Raw genomic sequence first — 24,985 nt, 5'->3', positions numbered from 1 at the left:
CTTGGGTAATCATTGTGGTTTCTTCCAAAAAAGTTGTCTTTAGGGTTCCAGTTATATCATCAACCTTGAGTGCAGGTCACCTGAAGACCACCTTTGGTCAGGAGATGTGGGAGTAGCCCCAGGTAGGGGATGGGGCAGGGAACCAGCGAGGGGCAGCGTCTGGCTGCATGGGAAACGTGACTGAAGCAGCTGGCCAAAGCCTCATCCGGCCAGGATGTTCCTGCGTCTTCCTGGAGGCCTTGTGATACAGGAAATCCCTTGGGGACCTCTTTTCCTTAAGACAGCTCCTCGGGTGTCCTTAACTCTCCTAGCATGTTCATCTGGGGCACGCGACTGAAGCCTCTTCCCAACCCTCTCCCCCACCAGGTGAGGAGGAGTCAGGGTCAGAGAAGGGATGGAGGGGGAAGTTTCTTGAAGGCTGAAACGATTGCTGGGCAAGGCCTGTACCTCCCTTTTAGACCCCAGCCCTCCCAGTTCTGGAGCCTCTGAACTGGTTTGTCTCCACCCCCATTTCCTGGGCCCCTTCCAGCCAGCCCAGAGGTGGAGACAGTCTAACTGCTTCAGCCAGGTGTTTCCCCTACAGGATAGAGGCCCACAACCCTCTCTCCATCTGGTGGGGTTTCGAGGAGCCAGAGGATGGGCTCTCTTTAAGATGAGATCACTGAAGATCATTTCATCTGTACCATTTTGTATGCCTCTGTGTTGTCTGACTCTTGTACAAAGAGTATGTGTTCATTTTACCTTTGGCCTAACCTGGAAACATATTTTTAGTTTGCAGAAATAAAGACGATACTAGTTCACCAGTCGCCAACCCCCTCCTCCCTCTCGCCTGTCACCTGTCTAGGCCCAGAACCCAGAAATGACCCCTGACTTCCCTCTGCTTGCGTCCCTCTCACAGATAGTCTCACTGCCCATCCACCTTGCAGGCATTTACAGGTATACAGGAATTTCTCTCAGTTATTCTAGTGTCGTCCCATGTCCCCAGAATCACTTATCGAAGCCCAGCCATGCACTGGACATTGAGCTAGTTCCTGAAAGTAGGGGGGCTGCCTCCCCTGTAGCTGGCCATTCCCTCTGGCCTGGAGTACTTGTGTTCTAACTCCCCAGCCTCCCCTCCTCCTCGCCAATCACCCGGCCCTCTAAGCTGGGACACTTTAATGAATGAAAATGGGTGTGATTAATAACTACAACAGTATGGCAGGGAGACTGACCATCTCTCACAGTCCTTCATGCTGCTCAACTGAGTTGACACCCGTGACCCCAGAATCAAGCCCAACTTTCTTAGTCCTGCCTTCAGATGCTGCCAGAGTCCAAGGAATAAAACCCCTGCTCCATGACGCTTACATTCGAATGTGGGGGGGCGGGGAAAGGAGAAATAATAATAAAATAATACTAGCAATGATCATTATTAAGTGAATTATCTAGTATATTGGGAGTTTGTAAGTCCTATGGGAAAATGACAAGGTGGAGCAGAAAATGGAGGGGTGGGGTAAGGGCAGGTTGCATCCTCCTCTGAATGAAAGTAAATGGAAACAGCAGAACCACAACTGTCAAATAAGTCACACAGTGTGGGAGATTAAGCATGACTCTAGAACAAAATGGTTTGGCAACAAAGCCTCAGGAGTGTGCGGTCTAAAACAAAAACTATATTTAGTATTTATACTGTTTGTATTGACAGTGTATTTTTTTAAGCTATTCCCTTAAGTTGTCAGAGCAAGTAAATAATTGTGTTTATTTTTATTTATTTATTTTTTTGCAGTACGCGGGCCTCTCACTGCTGTGGCCTCTCCCGTTGCGGAACACAGGCTCCGGATGTGCAGGCTCAGGGGCCACGGCACACCGGCCCAGCCGCTCCGCAGCACGTGGGATCCTCCCAGACCGGGGCACAAACCCGCGTCCCCTGCATCGGCAGGCGGACTCTCAACCGCTTTGCCACCGGAGAAGACCAATAAAATTGTGTTTATTTTGACGGGAACCTAGATTTCAAGATTAGTGGAAGGGAAGACCAGTGGTAGACTCCAACATTTGAGGGGGAGCAGTGTACTGCTGGAACTGAACTGAATATAGCAATATGAAGCCATGTCTTTATAAAACATTAAATGAAAAATATATTTCCTTTATGGCTTTTTGCCACTGAAATGGCCCAGTTGCAATGTACCCCAGATTTTGGTTTCTAATGCTATTTTTCTCCCCAAAGGAGCCATGGTATCTTGGAACAATGTCTGATTCCATGCCTGGTCTGGGGTGGAAGGGTGCAAGGCAATCCCAGGACACCTACACTTTGTTAGGCCAGAAGAAAAGCTTTCAATAGTTGGGTCATTCAAAATTATGCAAGAATCAATCTAAAAGGGGTAAATTTGCCCAAGCCAAAGTTGGGACAATGTGAGCATCAAAAAGAGAGTTCTGGCTTACATCAATGGACACAATAAATTTGAAAAGTCATGGGTCCATAACTGTACACACAAAAAGCAAATGCTCAGAGAAGATGAATAGAATGTATTTCTACTGATTCTTGTTATTGAATCCTGTGGGGCTTATTGACTTGCTGTATCAAAGAATCATACTAGTAAATGTAGACTAGTAAATGTAGGTACAGCAGTCAGAAGGTGGTCACCACCAGCATTACCTGGTCCAGGCCATGACCCTCCCCACCATGAACGCCTGCGAAGCCTCCCCTTCCAATCTTTTTGCACTTGCACATCTTTCCTGCCAAGGCTTCCGCGGCAAAGTTCTTTTAAGTTCCTTTTACAGACTGTAGACTCTGTCTCGCCTCTGTGCTACATTTCCCCAACTCTTAGATTTTTTTTTTTTCTACTTATTTTTCTGTGTGCCCATTTTATGCTTTGGCTAACTTCCTGTGGGTGCTTAGAATTCTCAGTTTCCTTGTTATCTGGCCTGACTCGGTCCCTTCAGGGAACTTCCGCCGGCTTCTGAGCCCACCTGGAGGGGGAAACCTCATTACGTCCACAGCTGTCTGGCGCCACCTAGTGTTGAGTACGGGAAATTCCTTCTTTTGTTCCCACTCGCCTCGAAGCGCCCTGGGCTTCCGGGATAGATAAAAGGAAAACTCAGGCAAGTTTCCTAGAATGAGAACTCAACAGCAAACTTCCACGGGCTTGGTCCCTAGCAAACCTCCACTGTTGTCAGTAGATTTAGAGTTTAGCAAAGGCCACCATATCCTCGCTCGTGTTCAGTCTGTCCCCAGCCCATGATTAAGGGCTCCACTCTGTGTCCACGTGGGTCTCCCTCCTCCCCTGTCTGTCGGTCTTTCCTCTGTGCTGCCCTTCCCTACGTCTTAAAAAAGGAGTTTTTGGTATTTTTTCCCCATGTGTTCTATTTCTAGCCTATCCCTGGGTTTGACTGACTTTCTTGTTCCCACGACGGGAGAGTCATGTTAAACCATTTTGGCGCCCAGACTGTGACGTTTGGAAGTGGCACACAAGAGTTGACCCCAAATTACAGTTTTCTCTTTCTGGCTCAAGGGATTCTCAGGTCCTCAAGCATCTAACAAAAAAGCCTGGAAAACCCACACAGGTGGGAGCAGGAGGTTCACAAAGGGAAGACAGAGCCCTTTCTGCCTCCTTCACTGGAGCAGGCTGCCAGCACAGGAGAGGTTGTAAAACCCCATTAAGGACCTTGGAGGAAAATTTGACGAGGCTTCTCAGGTACCTGCAAAAAGCCCCCAGTGCAAAAGCACAAACTCTCCTGTGGGAGGAGGTACATGTCCCTGGTCCCTCTACTGCACCCCACTGGGGAAATTTTAAAAAAACGACTTTAAAAAACCTGGCTGTTGGAAAAATAAGTTCCTGTGTAAACCTCAGTAACTTCTACGTTTGCTCCTGTGCTTTAAAATGACTCATCTATGAGGTGGCCACACATCTCCAAATTTCCTGGAGATGCCAGGAAGTCTTCTATCAAACTGCCTTGGTGTCAGCCTACAGATGTTATTTTGGGTTAGGAGATCACACCTCAGAACTAGGGCCCTCTGATGCCATCCCGCCTACATTAACCTCTCTGAAGGGCTTCCTCCCTCCCTCCCTCCCTCCCCCTTCCTTCCTTCCTTTTATCTTTCTTTTCTTTTCTAACAAAGTTTTAAACTCTGAAGGAGAAATTTAATTTGGCATTGGCAAAGACAAGCCTCAGGCTGAAGAACTGATAAGAAGCTTGGGTCTGAGCCAAGGGGGTGGACTACCTCCACCCCCTTCTCAACCTCCAATCAGCCACCTCTGAGTTTCCTCCCTTCCTAAACTTCATCTACCCCTTTATTGCCACCCCAGACACAAATCAGTCAGTCTTTGTGCTCCAGTGCCTACCGTGAACTGAAACTTGGTATCACTGAACCTCTGGAATTGTGCCTCTCCAGGATATTCAACCAGCCTGCCCTGTGTCAGCTCTCATGACCACTCTTCTGGGTAGGATAGGACAGGAGAAGAAAGGATTTCTTCTTTAGCTACTAATAAGCAAACTCCTCCCATCACCAAGGGAGAGTGTTGCCACTTTGGAAATGGGTCTGTCCACTCTGTGAAGACTGAGATGACCAGGTCTGGACATGCTTCTTGCTTGTCTGGCTCAGTAGTGTCTGAGACATGCCTGGAAGACATTGATCAAGATGGTGGAGTGAGCACTCATCAAGCCCCCTCTGTAACCTCCTCCAGCCACAGAGGAGTGATTGATGAAATGTGCATACACACACACACACACACACACACACACACATACACACACGAGCCAATGAATGAATCAAAAAATAAATCGATCTTTGTGGACCAATAACGAAGAATAAACCTACAGAGTAGGCTGGTGAAATGTAGCCCAAGGGTAGAAGGAAATGGGTATACATAGATTGAGCTTCAAAGTTCATGTGGGAATGGAGATGAGTGTACCCTGTGCTTGGCAGGAGACTGGACCCGTGCTTGCTGCATGAAGCTGGGGTTGGGCCTGGTTGTCTTGCCTATCCAGCAAATGGGGGCTGAAAACACTCCAGAAACGTGCTGCTTGCCCATGGTGCAGGAAGGAAAAGGGGCATCTTTGCTAAAGATGGGAACTGGGCTGGTCCTGCACCAGGGGTGCAGCGCCAGGAATTTTGTTGCCTGAGAGCCAGCACCTGAAAGTCCATAATTTAAGAGTCCACCTTGGGTGTGCAAACCAGGAAGAATGGGCTAAGTCAGCTGCAAAAGTTCTTACCATGCAAGGACTTGTTCATGGAAAACACTCCCAGGCAGAATGAGCTTTGGAACAAAAATGACAAAGGACGTTACGAAATTCATCTTGAGGCTCATTTTACAGACTCAACAGACAGAAGAATTCATAACAGAAGAGATGGAAATAATAGATAATTTGAAAATCTAAAAACTCATGGAATGTCTCCCACTCTTCCTTAAAATGTAGTGGTGGCAGCTTTTTTTCCCTGCCAATTGAGAGTATTTTGGATACTTCTGGGTAATAGAAAGCTCTAGAGCCACTTTCACTACGAGTTTGCATTCATAATTAAAATTGCCTATTCCCAGATAGTAATAAAAACTTTGAACTCTCATGAGATATAAAGTTTCTTTTGTCTTTAGCAGGTGGCTTCCTGACTTCAGGGAAGGGTGTGGTCAGCTTCTATCTCTCTTTTTTTACATCCTCCTCCTTCACCTGCAGCCATTGTGGACCCCTCTGAGACTGGAGTTCAAGGGAAGAGGGAAAAGGCGGATCAGGAAAGGTCTTACTTGATTGGAACAATGGAAAGCTGGGTTTGGTCTTCCTGGGACCCACTGAGGTTTAAAGCTGCTTCTTTCTCCTATGAATACTTTTGTGAGTTTTTCGTAAGCTTTCCTGCTGAAACTCTCAGACTGTAACTCTCATGTAGGTAGTGAATTTTGTTTTTCCAGCTTGTGATGGTTAACTTTATGTGTCAACTGGGCTGGGCCATGGGGTGCCCAGATATTTGGATGAACACGATTCTGGGTGTGTCTGTGAGGGTGTTTCCGGAGAAGAGTAACATTTGAAATGGTGGATTGGGTAAAGCAGAGTGCCCTGCTCGTGGTGGCTGGGTCTCATCAAGTCACTTGAAGGCCTGAGTAGAATAACAAGGCTGAGTAAGAGAGAATTCTCTCTCTCTGCCCAACTGTTTTCAAGCTGGGACATCAGACTTCTGTCTTCAGACTCAAGCTTGGACTGGAATTTACACCATTGGCTTTCTTTGTTCTCAGGCCTTCAGACTCAGACAGCAACTATACCATTGGCTCCCCTGGGTCTCTAGTTTGCCAACTGCAGATCTTGGGACTTGTCAGCCCCCAAATCACATGAGCCAATTCCTTATAATAAATCTCTCTCTCTTTCTCCCCCACTGGGAGGGTCCAGAAGACATACCTTTCTTTTTATCTTATTTTATTCTAAAAATTGAATTATAGTTGATTTATAATATATTAGTTTTAGGTGTACAACATGGTAATTCAATATTTTTATAGGTTATACTCCATTTAAAGTTGTTATAAAATATTAGCTATATTCCCTGTGCTGCACATTGCATCCTTGTATGTTATTTATTTTATACCTACTAGTTTGTGCCCCTTAACCTCCTTCCTCTGTCCTGTCTTGCCCCTCCTCCCACCCCTCTCCCCACTGGGAACCACTAGTTTGTTCTCTGTATCTGTGAGTCTGCTTCTGTTTTGTTATATTCATTTGTTTGTTTTAGTTTTTAGATTTCACATACAAGTGAAAACATGCAGTATTTATCTTTCTCTGCAGAAGACCTTTCACCATCACTGTGAGAAATAAGTTTGTGAGGGGAGCCCTGACATCCTTGGAGAGCTCTGATCACCTTTCTCTGCAGGTCAGATCTCACAGTGGCAGCTGCAGTCATCGAGGCCTAAATGCAATGGGAGTAATTAGATCCAGGGTGGCAGGAGCCAAGTGGTGGCAATCAACCGCCAAAAGCAAGGTGGACATGGTTAGTGTAATAGACAGCAAAGTCAAGGCAGCCATTGGGAAAGTCTGACTCATACAGGCTTAGGGCGTTGGCTACTTCATCATGGTGTTCCTAGAAGTGAAATTGATAGGAAGCCTACTACATTCCTACTTGATCTGTAGGAACAGAAAAGTTCTAGGTCAAGGGAACAAAAGTCTAACCTGAATCATATAAAATAGATAACCAACAAGGACCTACTGTGTAGCACAGGAAGCTCTACTCAATATTCTGTAGTAACCTATATGGGAAAATAATCTGAAAAAGAATGAATATATGTATATGTATAACTGAATCACTATGCTATACACCTGAAACTAACACAACATTGTAAATCAGCTATACGTCAATAAAATTTTTTAAAAAAACAGAGGAGGGGCTTCCCTGGTGGCGCAGTGGTTGGGAGTCCGCCTGCCGATGCAGGGGACACGGGTTCGTGCCCCGGTCCGGGAGGATCCCACATGCCGCGGAGCGGCTGGGCCGGTGAGCCATGGCCGCTGGGCCTGCGTGTCTGTGAGAAATAAGTTTGTGAGGGGAGCCCTGACATCCTTGGAGAGCTCTGATCACCTTTCTCTGCAGGTCAGATCTCACAGTGGCAGCTGCAGTCATCGAGGCCTAAATGCAATGGGAGTAATTAGATCCAGGGTGGCAGGAGCCAAGTGGTGGCAATCAACCGCCAAAAGCAAGGTGGACATGGTTAGTGTAATAGACAGCAAAGTCAAGGCAGCCATTGGGAAAGTCTGACTCATACAGGCTTAGGGCGTTGGCTACTTCATCATGGTGTTCCTAGAAGTGAAATTGATAGGAAGCCTACTACATTCCTACTTGATCTGTAGGAACAGAAAAGTTCTAGGTCAAGGGAACAAAAGTCTAACCTGAATCATATAAAATAGATAACCAACAAGGACCTACTGTGTAGCACAGGAAGCTCTACTCAATATTCTGTAGTAACCTATATGGGAAAATAATCTGAAAAAGAATGAATATATGTATATGTATAACTGAATCACTATGCTATACACCTGAAACTAACACAACATTGTAAATCAGCTATACGTCAATAAAATTTTTTAAAAAAACAGAGGAGGGGCTTCCCTGGTGGCGCAGTGGTTGGGAGTCCGCCTGCCGATGCAGGGGACACGGGTTCGTGCCCCGGTCCGGGAGGATCCCACATGCCGCGGAGCGGCTGGGCCGGTGTGCGTATCGCACAAAAAAAAAAAAAAAAGAAAAAAAAAATATATAAAAAAAAAAAAAAAAAACAAAAAAAAAAACAGAGGACTGTGGCCTCTCAATCAATTCCCAGACCTGAGCCAGTTTATAGACCCAGAGGCCCTTGAATGAAAGGGGTGCTAATGCCCTTTAAGAAGGACCCTGGAACATTACCAAACATTTGTACTGTTATTCTTCCTCCCAGGTAAAAAAAAAAAAAAAAAAAACAAAAAAAAAAACAGAGGACTGTGGCCTCTCAATCAATTCCCAGACCTGAGCCAGTTTATAGACCCAGAGGCCCTTGAATGAAAGGGGTGCTAATGCCCTTTAAGAAGGACCCTGGAACATTACCAAACATTTGTACTGTTATTCTTCCTCCCAGGTTTCCCCAAAGGGACTTATAGCCTTTTATCAGGGTAACTGCATTGGGGAAAAGGAAATAATCAGGCCTTTTGGGGACTACTGGACACTGATTCTGAACTGACAGTGATTTTGGGAGACCCAACATGTCACTGTGGTCCACCAGTCAGAGCAGTGACTTACAGAAGTCAGGTGATCAACGGGGTTTAATTCAGGTCCATGTCAGAGTGAGCCCAGTGGGTCCCTGAACACACCCTGTGGCTATTTCCCTGGTTCTGGAATGCATAATTGGAATAGATATACTCATTAGCTGGCAGAATTCCCGCACTGCTTCTCTGACCTGTGGAGTGAGGTGGGAAAGGCCAGGTGGAAGCCACTAAAGCTGCCTCTACCTAGGAAACTAGTAACTCAAAGGCGATACTACATTCCTGGGGGGATTGCAGAGATTAGTGCCACCATCAAGGACTTGAAAGATGCAGGGGTGGTGATTCCTACCCCACCCCCATTCACCTCACCTATTTGACCTCTGCAGAAGAAGGATGGATCCTGGAGAATGACACTGCATCATGGAATATTATAAGCTTAGCCAGGTGGTGGGTTTTTAAAAATTTATTTATTTATTTATTTATTTATTTTTGCGGTACGCGGGCCTCTCACTGTTGTGGCCTCTCCCGTTGTGGAGCACCGGCTCCGGATGCGCAGGCTCAGCGGCCGTGGCTCACGGGCCCAGCCACTCCATGGCATGTGGGATCCTCCCGGACTGGGGCACGAACCCGTGTCCCCTGCAACGGCAGGCGGACTCTCAACCACTGCACCACCAGGGAAGCCCCAAGACGCTAGTTTTGAGTGGGGCCCAGAACAAGAGAAGGCTCTGCATCGGTCCAGGCTGCGGTGCAAGCTGCTCTGCCATTCGGGCCACAGGATCCAGCAGATCCAATGGGGCTTAGACTCTCATGGCAAGTAAGGATGCTGCAGCCTTTGGCAGCCCTTGCAGCCTTTGCAGCCTTTGGCAGCCCTTGTCAGTGAATCACAAGTCAGGCCCTTAGGGTTTCCCTGGAGAACACAGACTAGTCCACAGCTGCAGCTTTCCTCTGGTTCCCTCAGACACTACCACCTGTTCTGTATTCATAGGCCTTTTGGCCTCCTCCAACTGAGCCAGGCACCCAGGCTCCTTTTTCCCTAACAGCAGGGAACACACATCAGGCTCTCTGCATGGAACCCTAAGGTTGGGCTTAAGAGATAAACTGCCCCTCATTCCATCCTTAGCCTGGGGTCGGTGAAACTCAGAGCACTCCAACACTCTCTCCAAAGACATCCTCTTCACAAATCCTTTGAAATGTCCAAAAACTCAATCCTTTTTATGTCCTCTCTATGGGTGTTAGGTACAATATTTGGATATTCCCTTAAAGTTTAATATCATGTTACATATTGAAGAGGTAAGGAGGGAATAGCATCTTTGCAAGGAGACCAGGAGATGATTAAATGTGAACAGGCAGTTATGAAAAATATTGCTCTTGGAAATAAAAAGACTCCAATAAGTAGGATAAATAAGAGGCTAGAATAGCTGATGAGAGATGAGTCAATCAAAGGAGAGAAAGAAATTACATATAATACAGAACCAAAAGATGGAGAAATGAAAACTATGAAGTTGAGAGTCATGGAAGATAGACTGAGAAATTCTAATCCGAGAGGCGTTCTGAGTGAGAAAACTGGTGAGATCACAGGAGAGGGAATGGCTGAAAAATTTCCGTAATTGAAAAAAATTCCAGTTCAGAATAGTGCACTGATTATGGTGAGGGCAAAGTAATTAAAAAACCCAAACAATCCCTCCCGAGCACCACCACCGGCATGCCTCACTGGGAAGAGAGCAAGGAGAGCCGGCATCAGTGCGATCACATTTCCATCACAGGAAACATCTGGGTCAAAAGTGTGTCCTGCCTTCTTTTGCCCAGGGAGGGAGAACAGGGGACGTGCGACTGTCGTCTCCACAACTTTCTACTACTCCCTTCTCTCTCCATAGACTAACAGGCTTTTTTTTCCATTAAAAAAAAAAAAAAAAAGACTTTTCTGTTACTTCTGGTCCACATGTAGTTTATGAGGAGCTCAAGGCACTCGTCGTTTAGGGCTCAGACACAGAGTACCACACACACAGTAGGAGCTTATTCCAGGGGTTTTCCTCAGTGTTGACACTCGGCTCTGTGATTGGGGCCTGGCTGGTTCAGTGATGGGGACAGGACGGGCAAGGGAGGAAACAGCAGCGCCTGTCTCCTGTGACATATTCTAATTGCTGTCCTATTGTAGAGCTGTCACAGGCGCTGCTTTCAAAGGATGGAAAGAAGAGGAAGGGAACAAACTTAAGATCTGGCTAGCCTCTTGATTTTTAATCTTTAGGCCAACTAAATTTATCTCCAAAAGGAATACCTGCTTACTGTAAAAAGTTCGAGCAACATAGAAGGACGTAAATCAAAAAGCCCCTCATTTCCTTCCTTTCTCCTTCATCCTAGGTGTGAGCTCTATTTGCTGTGCCTCCTTCCACATCCTTCTCTCTCAGAGATGGGATAATATGTGAAGTGTCAGCAGATCTGGTTCTCCCATCCCACACTCCCTCTTCTCTGGAGCCCTCCTCCACTCCCGATTTGGGAAGGTAGGTGGGAGATACTCATCTCTTCAAGGAAGCTGTCACAGTGGAATCAGAGATGAAATATGCCAGTTCTTGGATTTTAGGCTAAAATGTTCAACCCAACTACGAAGTAGAAAAGGTTGAGCAGAAAAGGTTATGTTTTGGCAGTTTTTCCCCCTCTTCCCAAACTCAGGCTAGATCAAGCTGTGGCTGAGGGAGAGGGAAGATGAGGAGGTAAGAAAGAACAGTCAGGATGTCAAAAGGGCATCTCCTGTGCCCTCCCCTGGGGGTTAGACATAACATATGAGTGTGTTATAGAACGCTCAGGATAGAGTTTGGGGACTCAGGAGCTGAGGGGTCAGTGATAAACCTCCATTTGGAGCTTTGGGGAGCAGACACTCACCTTCTGAAGATGTGATATGAAGTAAGCCCCTAAATCTATAGGCCAAGGTAAGGAAAGAAAACTTCTGCATTGACTAAGTTTAAATATAAAATGCCTTCATCATGAAGAACCTAGGGGTAAGACGGAAATAAAGACACAGACCTAGTAGAGAATGGACTTGAGGATATGGGAAGGGGGAAGGGTAAGCTGTGACAAAGTGAGAGAGTGGCATGGACATATATACACTACCAAACGTAAAATAGATAGCTAGTGGGAAGCAGCCGCATAGCACAGGGAGGTCAGCTCGGTGCTTTGTGACCACCTAGAGTGGTGGGATAGGGAGGGTGGGAGGGAGACACAAGAGGGAGGAGATATGGGAACATATGTATATGTACAACTGATTCACTTTGTTATAAAGCAGAAACTAATACACCATTATAAAGCAATTATACTCCAATAAAGATGTTAAAAAAATAAAATAAAATGCCTGACTTTATCCAGGATCCACCATGGTTACTTTTTCTGCATCAGGAGGAAAGGAGACTCCAAATAAAGGTAAAATCGCATTATGTAACAATAACAAAAGTCATGACACGTACACCAGGTGATCTATCTATATATCACTATATATGACTTTTATTAGATATCTATATTTTAATATATATTATATATAGATATAACATATTTATATATAATGTATTATATACAATAATGTATAATATTATATATAATAGTTGGTCTTTTTAGGTTATTTCCACTTAAAAAAAATTCCCAACACTGCTGCAGTGACTATCTTTGCACATTTGTGTGACTGTATGTAGGTCGGATTCGTAGATCAGAGGGATGTGCCATGTAAAGTTGGATTCCACTTAGGCTTTTGACTCTATTCCTCCCTTTCTTTCTCAATGAATTTTATCCTGAGATGAGATGAAAGAGTAGTGGTTTCAATTTCTCCCTCTCATGCCAAGTTAAGATATTTAAACATGAAGTGTGGGTTTGTCTATCACCAAAGAGGCGCTGAAAAGTGAATTTGTTTCCCACTCTGTCTTCTTCTCGGATATTTGTAAGTATTTGGATCAGTGGCTTTGTTTCTTGCTTTTCTGAGAGTGGCTTCCAGAGGAACCCGCCGGAGCCAGCTGCAGTTCCGAGAGGTGCCACTAGGTGTCAATGTAGGTCTTGATTGGCACCAATTCTTGGCTGCAGTTAATTTGGTTAGGTCCCCGTGGAGCCTCAGCGTCCTCTCCTGCAAAATAACAAATGTCCGTCGTGCAGGGCACTTTCTTCAGGAAGGACTCCAGGGAGCTCAGGAGTTTGCATACGAAGCCGAGGGAGCGAGGGGCTTCTGATAATGATATTCAATGTCTAACGGAGTCGCTTACAGGCAGAGCCAGGTCTCTCCCCGCTTTGATGTATGAGATTATTATGGAGAGGTAATGTAGGCCAAGTGATGCTGTTCGGTGGGCTGTGCATGTGGACCCCTTTGTGAATTGTGAGGCCTGGCGCAGCCGAGATGGTCGCTTCACAGGGTGGGAGGAGAGGGGTGCAATGGGGACTGCCGTGGAGGGCCAGGCACTACTCTCCCAGTTCGTTCTCAGCTGCAACAGACTGGGCCTCTTCCCCAGGGTGCGAGGGAGGCCAGATGTGGTGAGCATCTCTCCCCGGGCCATTGGTGGAAGGCAGAGAGCATTGCCTTGGGGAGATGGCCAGAGAGGCTACCAAGTGGTTGCTACTCTGGACTCTAGAATGTTGACCCAATCAATATTAAATTTATGCAGGGGAGCTCTTCAATCCAGGCCTTTATGAAGGTGACAGGAGTAAAAGGAGGAGTGAGCTGGCACTCTGGAATGAGGTCTCAGTAGAGGTCCTTCACCAGCTGACCTCCAGTGAGAATGGCAGCAGGGCTGGTAGACCCCTAGACAGGGTTGCCAGTAAAAGAGTCTCTATTCTCTTCCTCCAGCTTGTGCAAGCCTCTTCCACGGCCCACTTGTTTAGACTGGAGTGTTGTGTGTGTTTTGTTCTGTTTTAAGATTTTTATGTTTGAGCCACATCACCAGCTCGAAACAAAAATTCTATCCTCTTGCTTTACTGTTTCTACCTACCCTGGGGAGTCCCCACAGGCTCTAACTAGGGGTGATGAGAACCACCTCTCAAGGCCTCCATATCTCACCTCCAAGCTGTTCCAGAACCCCCGATGGTTTAACCCCTGGATCTGAACTGTGGTCACTGCCACAGGGCATCCCTGCCAAAGTCTGGTCCTAGATGGATGGATGTTTGTCTTCTGCAGAGTGAACTCTCACCTTGGCCTCCAAGTTATTTACTCAGGTTTTGCTCACCTGCTCAGCTGTTACCCTCAGGGCCCAGCACAGGCCCCAGCCAGGTGCCCTGCCAGCTCTAGTTTCGCCTCACAAGCCCTGAACCCAGGCCTCAGGCCTCTGGTTAGGGCCTGGGTCCCCGTTCCAGATTTCCCATAGACCTGTCCACCCCGACAGCTTTCTTAGCCGCAAGTCTGGATCTTAGACGCTTTATTCCCAGAAGATCCCAGATCCTACTACAGACTGTCCACCTTTCTCCTGAGCCCTGCAGATGGTGGGATGTCAGGCAGGGGCGTGGCTTCACAGCACCACATAATCCTATTACACTCCTCCAGGGCATCAGCAATAGGGAGTTATATACCTACATCCCCATGGGGCCTTAGCATCCTCTCCCCGAATATAGGTAAGTCCTTAATGTGCATAACTAAGAAGGCACCCCCAACGGCCCCTCGGTGACTTGCTATCCTTACCCAATGGACTAAGAGGCAGAGGGTGTAATTTGTTAAGTTCTGGACTCACTTTGGACTGAGTTACTTTTACTGTTGACAGAAAGCTCTTCATCTTTGTACCAACAGATGTGAAAAGTAAATCTGTAAATACTGACTCTTTATTCGCTGATTTCTATGGACAGGCACATATGCAATTACTGTCTATTATCGAATGAGTAAGCGCTGGGCTCTGGCTTCAGGCCTGTGAGGAGTGACTGGTTGCCAGCCTGCCAGGATGGGGATGTGGGGGCGCTGTGAGTGCTGGGCGGCTCTCACACTTTCTTGCTCTCTCCTCCCCAAACCTGGGCATTCAGCCTGCTTCTGGGGCCTGGATGTTGTGTTTTCTGCCCTGCTCAGCATTCTTCGCTGCTACGATCTACAGTGGGAGGGGCGTTTTAAACCACATTGGACAGAAGAGCCTTCCTCTTGGATTTGGGACAAAGCACAGGCACCGTGGCACTTTCTGTGTGACCGTTAAACATGCCTCCAGGCTCCCGCAGCTGAGGGTAAGACAGAGGAGTACTGGGGTTCCTGATTTAACCATGTTATGCTCTGAGTCACGTAGAAGACAACCATAAATATGGTTCAGTGGTTGGCAGGCAGGCAGTCGGGACACGGGATGAGCAAAGAGGTGAGGGGGATTAGAGCTTGCTGGGAATACATGAGTGACGGGCTGGAGAGAATTCTGGTGGTCTGGATCAACTCTGGAAAACATCTAAGACTCTGGCCTAGCATTCAGTCCTGTCCAGGACTCATAAACGAATTTCTGTTTGAAGGGTCTGAATCCCAGAAGTGGGATGGTGGTCATTAGGGAAAAGCATAGTGAAGCAGGGAGGCAGATGCACAGAAACGGTGGAAGGGACCCAAGAGGATCTGGATGGAGCATTGAGAGGGTCCCTTCCACATGTCACCCATCAGCCCTTGTGCACGTTGTTTGCGATTGGATCTGTCAGCGCGCCCTCTTGGGGCAGGTGATGCGCAAAGCTCTTGGTCAGCCTTGTCAGAAGATTCTCGTTCCTTGTGGGAGCTGGACTCTCCAGTCTCCATCCATGTGCTCAGATCCACATTTTTGGGATCCCTTCCTCTCAGTACCAACTCTAGTCTGGGATCTGGGCTTTTCTTGGGGATGGGGTTCAGCCAGAGCTCAGGTGGGATCCTCAGCCAGCACCTCAGCTGCCCCCTGACGAGCAGGAAGCCCAGAAACATGTGGAGAGGCCAGACTAGAGTGAGGGTGAAATCTGTCCATTAGGCATTGTGCACATGGTTGATGCGGAGGACGTCATTGGTCATTTAGTTCCCCCAGGGCGTCTCACACAAGGGAACACGAGACCTAGAGACATGGATGCAATCAACTCACAGCCTATGGGCTCCTGGGCCTGGCCTGGCTGTGCTGGTGGTTTCATCACTGGTCATCATTCAAGTTTCTGCCTTCCTGGGTCCAGGAAACGAGGAAATATATTACTGTCCGATCACTACCCAAACACCCCCAAACAGCGTCACACTGTTTGAATGCCCCACGCAGGGGAGGGTCTTCCAAGGAGGGACAGGAGTTCTGCCAACAGTGCAGCTGGGACTCACTGTGCAGCAAAGCTGGCTTCTGTTGGAACACACATCTGATTGAGCTACCTCAGTTTCCCCAGACTGATCAATTCCTGGATATGAAAGCAGAAATGGCCCAGATTCACACTAGGCCCCCATTTTTCCTCCGTTCCCTCAGCTAAAAGAATTCATTACCAAATCCTCTTCTTTCATTTTTGGGAAAAAATACCCCATACATTTAAAAGATGGGGCAGAGTCGTGGCAGACAGCCTGCTTCTCAGGCGTGATGTCCTACACGTACTACTCGATCACACTGAACTATGGAAAAGTCCACTCTGAAAAACCCACACATTTGACTAATGCGTGTTTGATGCTCCAGTTTTTTTTTTTTAAAGATATGGAATGCTTCATGAATTTGCATGTCATTCTTGCACAGGGGCCATGCTAATCTTCTCTGTGTCGCTCCAGTTTTGGTGTATGTGCTGCCGAAGCGAGCACGATGGTCCAGTTGATTCACTGGGAATGATATGTGGTATGGGTGGAATCTGTAGCAAACATCTTTTTTTTTCTTTTTTAAAAAATAACAAATGATATCCTGTGGTCTCTCTTCCTTTTTTATTTTTTGTCAACCCCAAGTACAATGCACACTGATAAAAACGGTGTACGTTGCATGTATCTGCGATAATAGCCGAAGCCAAGGCAGTCTGAGGCATATTAACAGACTTGTCTGTGGAGCAGAACATTATGTAAGATGCGTTTTCCTCTAGAGCCAAGCTGCGCAGAATTCACCTGCACGGCAGATAAGTGGCCCCTGGGCCCAGGTGCAGCCCCGCGCCGGGCCAGCGGCTGGGGGAATTTTCTCACCAATATAATCGACACAAGGGTAGGATTTCCATTTAGCGCAGCAGAAACTAACATGAAAATTGTCACTTGATGTTTTGCAGTCTGGCTGTACTAATGTCACCTATGGAACCCAAGATAATTTCAGTGACATCTTTCTTTTCCCTGGGAGGAGAAATGTGCTTTCGGCCAGTGTCCATCTGACAAACCTGGATAAACATTTTCATGGCAGGTGGAGACAGTGTATAAAACTGTCCCCCCAGCCCGACCCCAGCAAAAAAGATATAGGGCTAAATAATGATAGACCACTTGGTGGAAGCTGGTGAGGTAACCTTGATTCCTTCCTTCTGGGCGGCCAGGGGCTCCTTCGACTGTGGTGACCAAATGGATACTGGAAGAAAGCCGGGCACCCTCATCTGTGCAGCTCTGTGAGCCTTGGGTGTGGCCTGGTTAGGGATGTGATGCTGTTCACCTGCAGCCCCGCCCCTCATCCAGTCACAACCCCTCCTCTGCGGCCCCAGATCCTACATCACAGCCCCTGACCAGCAGCACCGTGGCTAGGGATTGGCTGTTTATTCTTCCGTGTGTGCTGTTACTCTGCAGGTACTGATGGAGCCCTTCCCTAGGCTGCTGTCTGGCTCTCCCTCCCACTTCAGTTCTCCTCTCCCCAGCCTTCCCTGGCTTCTCTGCCTTCTCAGCTGTTCTACTGTTGCTCTCTCCATCAGCACAGCATCGCTCACTTCTCAGAGCCTCCATGAAACCATCCAATCCAACTGTCTCCTCTGTTTGCCTTTTGTTCTTTATCCAGGCCTTGGGGCTGCTCGGGAAAGTCACGGAGGTGGAGTCAACATCCAACCTCAGCTGGAGACTCTGAGTTGTGCTGAACTTCTCTTCCTCTTGGAGGACCTCCATGGCATTTCCCCAAAGGTGCCTTCAAGCCTGGGCCCTCAAGGCTTGGTCTATTTCTGCCTCCCCATGTCTCGAGGGGTCTTCCCACCCCCGCCCCGCCAACTTTCATACCTCAATGACTCTGTCGCTTCTTTTGCTCTCAGGTTATAGTTCTCGTCTTCCTTTGCTGGACTTTTCCAAGGAATGATCAGCATTTCTGCCTCTTCATTTTCACCACCTGCATGCCTCTAATCTTTTGACATTTGGTTTCCATTTCTTCCATTTTGTGAAAATGATATTTTTGAAGGACTCAGATGAGGCTGCGTGAGATTCAGTGGCTGCTCCTTAGGCTAGTGGCAGGGTTTGTCTCGTGCGACCAACATATCCTTCTTGTGGGAAATAGAATAATGACCCTCCAAGGATATCCATGTTCTAACTCCTGGAACCTGTGAATATGTTACCTTATACGGCAAAAAGGACTTTGTAGATGTGACCAAGTTAAGGATCTTCAGATGGGGAGATTATTCTGGATTATCTGGGTGGACCCAATGTCATCACAAGGGTCTTTATAAGGAAAAGAGGGAGGAGACAGGAGAGTCTAATTCTGGGTGGAGCTGTAATGATGGAAGCAGAGTGATGCCAGGCCACGAGCCAAGGAATGCTGGCAGCCTCTAGTAGCTAGAAAAGGCAAAGAATGGATTATCCCTTAGAGCCTTCAAAAGTAACACAGCTCCGCCAATACTTAATTTTAGCCTCATAAAGCCCATTTCATTTTCCTTCCCTCTAGGACTTTAAGAGAATAAATTTGTATTGCTTTAAGCCACTAAGTTTGTGGTAATTTGTTACAGCAGCAATAAGAAATGAATACACTTCTCAAACTTCTCTTCTCCCTAGATTGTCACATCTAAAGTGATGGAAACTTCTGCTTCTTCTGCTGGTGCTTTTCAACCTGTTTTCTCCAAAATGGGAGCGTTTTAAGCCTCAGTCCTCTTCTCTTGCTGTGCATTTAGCATTTTCACAATGAGTATTTGTAGAATTAGTCTGTTTAACAATACCACTGTATTCGGCGCATCTGGGGATACCTCCCTTCTTAGAGAATCCTCCTCCACCCACAGCCCCTGCTGGGTGGACAGCAGGCCCCCGACCACCCCCCAGTTATAGCTGATTGGCACAGGAGTGCACACCTCATCTAAGGGGAGCTCCCTGGCCAGCTGACCTGTTGCCGAAAAGGAGAGATGGGCTGATCAGATGCCCTCTCTGGGGAATCTAAGCGATACCAAGTTGCAGTTCACGGTAGGCACTAGAGCGCAAAGACTGGCTGATTTGTGTCTGGGGTGGCAATAAAGGGCTAGATGAAGTTTAGGAAGGGAGGAGACTCAGAGGTGGCTGATTGGAGGATGGGAAGGGGGTAGAGGTAGTCAGGGAAGCTGAGGAGCCACTCCACGGGGAGGAGAGAGTGTCTCTGTCTCGAAGTGGCTTTGGTTTTGCCTTTCCAATGGCCTGGGAGTTTTTCGTGTTTCTCTGAGACACTTTGTGTCCTCACAGGATTCTTCTTTTTTTGGAAGAGTACATTCAAGTAGCTTTAATACATCTTTTTCCAGTTTTTAAAGTAAATTTATTTATTTTTGGCTGCATTGGGTCTTCGTTGCTGCACGCGGGCTGTCTCTAGTTGTGGCGAGCGGGGGTTTACTCTTCGTTACGGTGCGCCGTCTTCTAATCGTGGTGGCTTCTTTTTCTGTGGAGCTCGGTCTCTAGGCGAGCAGACTTCGTAGCATGCGGGCTTCAGTAGTTGTGGCACGCAGGCTCAGTAGTTGTGGTGTGTGGTCTTAGCTGCTCCGTGGACTGTGGGATCTTCCCAGACGAGGGCTCAAACCCGTGTCCCCTGCATTGGCAGGTGGATTCTTAACCACTGCACCACCAGGGAAGTCCTAGGACTCCTTTTTGACTTGAGCTAGTTTGGATTTCTGTTCCTTACAATAAAAGATTCTCTGATTAGAATGATCTATGATTGTCCAGTTGCTCAAGTCAGGAAACCTGGGGGTCACCTTGGACTCTCCTTGTCTTCTTTGTTGTCCTGGAGCCTGAATATATGAAAAGGAGGAGGACCTGGGACAGACCCTGAGAAATACCAACATTTAAGGAGTGAAAGAAGAATCTTCAACGGAGGAGGAGAAGGAACAGTCAGAGAAATGGAAGGAAAACTAGGAATGCCTCCTGAAACATCCAGAAGTGAACGGAGGGAGTGGTTACAAGCACTAAATGTCATCAGATCCTAAATCAACTTGTTTTTGTTTTGATGGGTGATAAAAAGTAAACAACTTTTTTGAAATACAGTATCTTAAAACTGGGATTTGGGGGAAGAACATTTGGGTGAGGGAACACATAAGCCATCCTCCAGTGGAAGCCAAGACAAGTCGTTTATTTATTTTTAAATTTTATTTTTTATTATTATCATTTTTAACATCTTCATGGGAGTATAATTGCTTTACATTGTTGTGTTCGTTGCTGCTGTAAAGCAAAGTGAATCAACTATATGTATACATATATCCCCATATCCCTTTGTTTTTTTTTTTTTTTTTTTTGCGGTACACTGGCCTCTCACTGTTGTGGCCTCTCCCATTGCAGAGCACCGGCTCCGGATGCACAGCCTCAGCGGCCACGGCTCACAGGCCTGACTGCTCCGTGGCATGTGGGATCTTCCCAGACTGGGGCACAAACCTGTGTCCCCTGCATTAGCAGGCGGACTCTCAACCACTGCACCACCAGGGAAGCTCCCTCTAAGAGTTTTATAGTGTCTGGCCTTACATTTAGGTCTTTAATCCATTTTGAGTTTATTTTTGTGTATGGTGTTAGGGAGTGTTCTAATTCATTCTTTTACATGTAGCTGTCCAGTTTTCCCAGCATGAGTTATTGAAGAAGCTGTCTTTTCTGCATTGTATATTCTTGCCTCCTTCATCAAAGATAAGGTGACCATATGTGCGTGGGTTTATCTCTGGGCTTTCAATCCTGTTCCATTGATCTATATTTCTGTTTTTGTGTCAGTACCATACTGTCTTGATTACTATAGCTTTGTAGTATAGTCTGAAGCCAGGGAACCTGATTCCTCCAGCTCCATTTTTCTTTCTCAAGATTGTTTTTGCTATTCGGGGTCTTTTGTGTTTCCATACAAATTGTGAAATTTTTTGTTCTAATTCTGTGAAAAACGCCGGTGGTAGTTTGATAGGGATTGCATTGAATCTGTAGATTGCTTTGGGTAGTATAGTCATTTTCACAATGTTGACTCTTCCAATCCAAGAACATGGTTTATCTCTCCATCTGTTGCTATCATCTTTAATTTCTTTCATCAGTGTCTTATAGTTTTCTGCATACAGGTCTTTTGTCTCCAGGGGTAGGTTTATTCCTTGGTATTTTATTCTTTTTGTTGCAGTGGTAAATGGGAGTGTTTCCTTAATTTCACTTTCAGATTTTTCATCATTAGTGTATAGTAATGCAAGAAATTTCTGTGCATTAATTTTGTATCCTGCTACTTTACCAAATTCATTGATTAGCTCTAGTAGTTTTCTGGTAGCATCTTTAGGATTCTCTATGTATAGTATCATGTCATCTGCAAACAGTGACAATTTTACTTTTTCTTTTCTGATTTGGATTCCTTTTATTTCTTTTTCGTCTCTGATTGTTGTGGCTAAAACTTCCAAAACAATGTTGAATAATGATGGTGAGAGTGGGCAACCTTGTCTTGTTCCAGATCTTAGTGGAAATGGTTTCAGTTTTTGACTATTGAGGACGATGTTGGCTGTGGGTTTGTCATATATGGCGCTTATTATGTTGAGGACACTTCAGTCTATGCCTACTTTCTGCAGAGTTTTTATCATAAATGGGTGTTGAATTTTGTCAAAAGATTTTTCTGCATCTATTGAGATGATCATATGGTTTTTATTCTTCAGTTTGTTAATATGGTGTATCACATTGATTGATTTGTGTATATTGAAGAATCCTTGCATTCCTGGGATAAACCCCACTTGATCATGGTGTATGATCCTTTTAATGTGCTGTTGGAGTATGTTTACTAGTATTTGGCTGAGGATTTTTCATCTCTGTTCATCAGTGATATTGGTGTGTAGTTTTCTTTCATCGTGCCATCTTTGTCTGGTTTTGGTATCAGGGTGATGGTGGCCTCATAGAATGAGTTTGGGAGTGTTCCTCCCTCTGCTATATTTTGTAAGAATTTGAGAAGGGTAAGTGTTAGCTCTTCTGTAAATGTTTGATAGAATTTGCCTGTGAAGCCATTTGGCCCTGGGCTTTTGTTTGTTGGAAGGTTTTTAATCACAGTCTTAATTTCAGTGCTTGGATTGGTCTGTTCATATTTTCTATTTCTTCTTGGTTCAGTCCCAGAAGGTTGTCCTTTTCTAAGAATTTGTCCATTTCTTCCAGGTTGTCCATTTTATTGGCATATAGTTGCTTGTAGTAATCTCTCATGATCCTTTATATTTCTGCAGTGTCAGTTGTTACTTCTCCTTTTTCATTTCTTATTCTGTTGATTTGAGTCTTCTCTCTTTTTTTCTTGATGAGTCTGTCTAATGGTTTATCAATTTTGTTTATCTTCTCAAAGAACCAGATCTTAGTTTTATTGATCTTTGTTATCATTTCCTTCATTTCATTTTCATTTATTTTTGATCTGATTTTTATGATTTCTTTCCTCTGCTAACTTGAGGGTTATTTTGTTCTTCTTTCTGTAATTGTTTTAGGTATAAGGTTAGGTTGTTGATTTGAGATGTTTCTTGTTTCTGGAGGTAGGATTGTATTACTATAGACTTCCCTCTTAGATCTGCTTTTGCTGCATCCCATAGGTTTTGGGTTGTTGTGTTTTCATTGTCATTTGTTTGTAGGTCATTTTTGATTTCCTCTTTGATTTCCTCAGTGATCTCTTGGTTATGTAGTAACATATTGTTTAGCCTCCATGTCTTTGTATGTTTTACAGTTTTTTTCCCTGTAATTGATATCTAGTCTCATAGCGTTGCTGTTGGAAAAGATACTTGATATGATTTCAATTTTCTTAAATTTACCAAGGCTTGGTTTGTGACCCAAGTTTTGATGTATCCTGGAGAATGTTCCATGAGCACTTGAGAAGAAAGAGTATTCTGTTGTTTTTGGATGGAATATCCTATAAATATCAATTAAATCCATCTTGTTTAATGTGTCATTTGAAGCTTGTCTTTACGTATTTATTTTCATTTTGGATGATCTGTCCATTGGTGAAAGTGGGGTGTTAAAATCCCCTACTATTATTGTGTCACTGTCAATTTCCCCTTTTATGACTGTTAGCATTTGCCTTATGTATTGAGGTGTTCTTATGCTGGGTGCATATATATTTACAATTGTTATATATCCTTCTTGGATTGATCCCTTGATCATTATGTAGTGTGCTTCTTTGTCTCTTGTAATTGTCTTTATTTTAAAGTCCATTTTGTCTGATATGAGAATTGCTGCTCCGGCTTTCTTTTGATTTCCATTTGCATGGAATATCTTTTTCCATCCTCTCACTTTCAGTCTGTATGTGTCCCTAGGTCTGAAGTGGGTCTCTTATAAACAGCATATATATGGGTCTTGTTTTTGTATCCATTCAGCCAGTCTGTGTCTTTTGGTTTGAGCATTTAATCCATTTACACTTAAGGTAATTATTGATATGTATGTTCCTATTACCATTTTATTAATTGTTTTGGGTTTGTAATTGTAGGTCTTTTCCTTCTCTTGTGTTTCCTGCCTAGAAAAGTTCCTTTAATATTTGTTGTAAAGCTGGTCTGGTGGTGCTGAATTCTCTTACCTTTTGCTTGTCTGGAAAGGTTTTAATTTCTCCATCAAATGTGAATGAGATCCTTGTTGGGTAGAGTAATCTTCATTGTAGGTGTTTCCCTTTCATCACTTTAAATATGTCCTGCCACACCCTTCTGGCTTGCAGAGTTTCTGCTGAAAGATCAGCTGTTAACCTTATGGGGATTCCCTTGTATGTTATTTTTTGCTTTTCCGTTGTTGCTTTCAATATTTTTTCTTTGTATTTAATTTTTTATAGTTTGATTAATATGTGTCTTGGTGTGTTTCTCTTTGGCTTTATCCTGTATGGGACTCTCTGCCCTTCCTAGACTTGATTGACTATTTCCTTTCCCATATTAGGGAAGTTCTCATCTATAGTCTCTTCAAACATTTTCTTAGTCCCTTTCTTTTTCTCTTCTTCTTCTGAGACCCACATAATTCGAATGTTGGTGCATTTACTGTTGTCCCAGAGGTCTGTGAGACCGTCTCAATTCTCTTCATTCTTTTTTCTTTATTCTGCTATGCAGTAGTTATTTCCATTCTTTTATCTTCCAGGTAACTTATCCGTTCTTCTGCCTCAGTTATTCTTCTATTGATTCCTTCTAGAGAAGTTTTAATTTCATTTACTGTGTTATTCATTGTTTGTTTGCTCTTTAGTTTTTCTAGGTCCTTATTAATCCTTTCTTGTATTTTCTCCATTCTATTTCCAAGATTTTGGATCATCTTTACTATCATTACTCTGAATTCTTTGTCAGGTAGATTGCCTATTTCCTCTTCATTTGTTTGGTCTGGTGGGTTTTTACCTTGCTCCTTTATCTGCTGCGTATTTCTCTGTCTTCCCATTTTGCTTAACTTACTGTTTTTCGGGTCTCCTTTTCGCAGGCTGCAGGTTCATAGTTCCTGTTTTTCTTGGTGTCTGCCCCCAGTGGGTAAGGATTTTTCAGTGGGTTGTGTAGGCTTCCTGGTGGAGGGGACTGGTGCCTGTGTTCTGGTGGATGAGGCTGGATCTTGTCTTTCTGGTGGGCAGTACCACATCTGTTACTGTGTTTTGGGATGTCTGTGAACTTAGTATGATTTTAGGCAGCCTTTCTGTTAATGGGTCGGGTTGTGTTCTTGTCTTGCTAGTTTTTTGGTATGGGGTGTCCAGCACTGGAGCTTGCTGGTCGTTGAGTGGAGCTGGGTCTTAGCGTTGAGATGGAGATCTCTGGCAGAGCTCTTGCTGATTGATAGTACATGGGGCCAAGAGGTCTCTGGTGGACCAATGTCCTGAACTCGGCTCTCCCACCTGAGAGGCTCAGGCCTGACAGCCGGCTGGAGCACCAAGACCCTGTCAGCCACATGGCTTTTTGGAAATCTGAGGTCTTCTGCCAGTGTTCAGCAGTTGTTGTGTAGGAGTTGTTCCACATGTAGATGTATTTTTGATGTATTTTGGGGGAGGAAGGCAATCACGTCTTATTCTTCTGCCATCTTGAAGGTGCTCTCTCTTCACACTATTCAGTTTTGAAGTGTTCCATACTCACAGATCAATCAAGGAAATGCTTGAGGGCAGATTTAGGGAAATCTTCCATTACTCCTGTTGCTAGAGGATCAACA

The 24,985-nt window shown here is 45.2% G+C and overlaps 1 non-coding gene across 1 annotated transcript; it reads right to left on the bottom strand.

Annotated features, from left to right (window-relative positions):
• Window positions 1-16,247: 16,247 nt before the first annotated feature.
• LOC112400494 (U6 spliceosomal RNA) lies at window positions 16,248-16,354 on the bottom strand. Its single transcript, XR_003003411.1, has one exon. It is a non-coding gene; the product is annotated as a U6 spliceosomal RNA (small nuclear RNA).
• Between the last annotated feature and the right edge of the window lie 8,631 nt (window positions 16,355-24,985).

The sequence above is a fragment of the Neophocaena asiaeorientalis genome, unplaced genomic scaffold (genome assembly GCF_003031525.2).
Source record: "Neophocaena asiaeorientalis asiaeorientalis breed wild unplaced genomic scaffold, Neophocaena_asiaeorientalis_V1.1 scaffold437, whole genome shotgun sequence".
NCBI lineage: Eukaryota > Metazoa > Chordata > Mammalia > Artiodactyla > Phocoenidae > Neophocaena > Neophocaena asiaeorientalis.
This window is presented reverse-complemented; position numbering and strand designations above follow the sequence as displayed.